The sequence below is a fragment of the Schistocerca piceifrons genome, unplaced genomic scaffold, assembly GCF_021461385.2.
Source record: "Schistocerca piceifrons isolate TAMUIC-IGC-003096 unplaced genomic scaffold, iqSchPice1.1 HiC_scaffold_2296, whole genome shotgun sequence".
Classification (NCBI taxonomy): domain Eukaryota; kingdom Metazoa; phylum Arthropoda; class Insecta; order Orthoptera; family Acrididae; genus Schistocerca; species Schistocerca piceifrons.
Genome location: NW_025728224.1, coordinates 473690 through 475722, shown reverse-complemented (window position 1 = coordinate 475722; position 2033 = coordinate 473690).

The window sequence follows — 2033 nt, the reverse complement described above, 5'->3', positions numbered from 1 at the left end:
AAGGCGAGTTGGGTCTCACACGATCGCTGTTTCCGGAATCCATGTTGATTCCTACATAGTAGATTCTGGGTTTCCAGAAATGACATGATACGCGAGCAAAAAACATGTTCTAAAATTCTACAAGAGATCGACGTAAGAGATATAGGTCTATAGTTTTGCGCATCTGCTCGACGACCCTTCTTGAAGACTGGGACTATCTGTGCTCTTTTCCAATCATTTGGAACCCTCCGTTCCTCTAGAGACTTGCGGTACACGGCTGTTAGAAGGGGGGCAAGTTCTTTCGCGTACTCTGTGTAGAATCGAATTGGTATCCCGTCAGGTCCAGTGGACTTTCCTCTATTGAGTGATTCCAGTTGCTTTTCTATTCCTTGGACACTTATTTCGATGTCAGCCATTTTTTCGTTTGTGCGAGGATTTAGAGAAGGAACTGCAGTGCGGTCTTCCTCTGTGAAACAGCTTTGGAAAAAGGTGTTTAGTATTTCAGCTTTACACGTGTCATCCTCTGTTTCAATGCCATCATCATCCCGTAGTGTCTGGATATGCTGTTTCGAGCCACTTACTGATTTAACGTAAGACCAGAACTTCCGAGGATTTTCTGTCAAGTCGGTACATAGAATTTTACTTTCGAATTCAATGAACGCTTCACGCATAGCCCTCCTTACGCTAACTTTGACATCGTTTAGCTTCTGTTTGTCTGAGAGGTTTTGGCTGCGTTTAAACTTGGAGTGGAGCTCTCTTTGCTTTCGCAGTAGTTTCCTAACTTTGTTGTTGTACCACGGTGGGTTTTTCCCGTCCCTCACCGTTTTACTCGGCACGTACCTGTCTAAAACGCATTTTACGATTGCCTTGAACTTTTTCCATAAACACTCAACATTGTCAGTGTCGGAACAGAAATTTTCGTTTTGATCTGTTAGGTAGTCTGAAATCTGCCTTCTATTACTCTTGCTAAACAGATAAACCTTCCTCCCTTTTTTTATATTCCTATTAACTTCCATATTCAGGGATGCTGCAACGGCCTTATGATCACTGATTCCCTGTTCTGTACATACAGATTCGAAAAGTTCGGGTCTGTTTGTTATCAGTAGGTCCAATATGTTATCTCCACGAGTCGGTTCTCTGTTTAATTGCTCGAGGTAATTTTCGGATAGTGCACTCAGTATAATGTCACTCGATGCTCTGTCCCTACCACCCGTCCTAAACATCTGAGTGTCCCAGTCTATATCTGGTAAATTGAAATCTCCACCTAAGACTATAACATGCTGAGAAAATTTATGTGAAATGTATTCCAAATTTTCTCTCAGTTGTTCTGCCACTACTGCTGCTGAGTCGGGAGGTCGGTAAAAGGAGCCAATTATTAACCTAGTTCGGTTGTTTAGTGTAACCTCCACCCATAATAATTCACAGGAACTATCCACTTCTACTTCACTACAGGATAAACTACTACTAACAGCGATGAACACTCCACCACCGGTTGCATGCAATCTATCCTTTCTAAACACCGTCTGTACCTTTGTAAAAATTTCGGCAGAATTTATCTCTGGCTTAAGCCAGCTTTCTGTACCTATAACGATTTCAGCTTCGGTGCTTTCTATCAGCGCTTGAAGTTCCGGTACTTTACCAACGCAGCTTCGACAGTTGACAATTACAATACCGATTGCTGCTTGGTCCCCGCATGTCCTGACTTTGCCCCGCACCCGTTGAGGCTGTTGCCCTTTCTGTACTTGCCCAAGGCCATCTAACCTAAAAAACCGCCCAGCCCACGCCACACAACCCCTGCTACCCGTGTAGCCGCTTGTTGCGTGTAGTGGACTCCTGACCTATCCAGCGGAACCCGAAACCCCACCACCCTATGGCGCAAGTCGAGGAATCTGCAGCCCACACGGTCGCAGAACCGTCTCAGCCTCTGATTCAGACCCTCCACTCGGCTCTGTACCAAAGGTCCGCAGTCAGTCCTGTCGACGATGCTGCAGATGGTGAGCTCTGCTTTCATCCCGCTAGCGAGACTGGCAGTCTTCACCAAATCAGATAGCCGC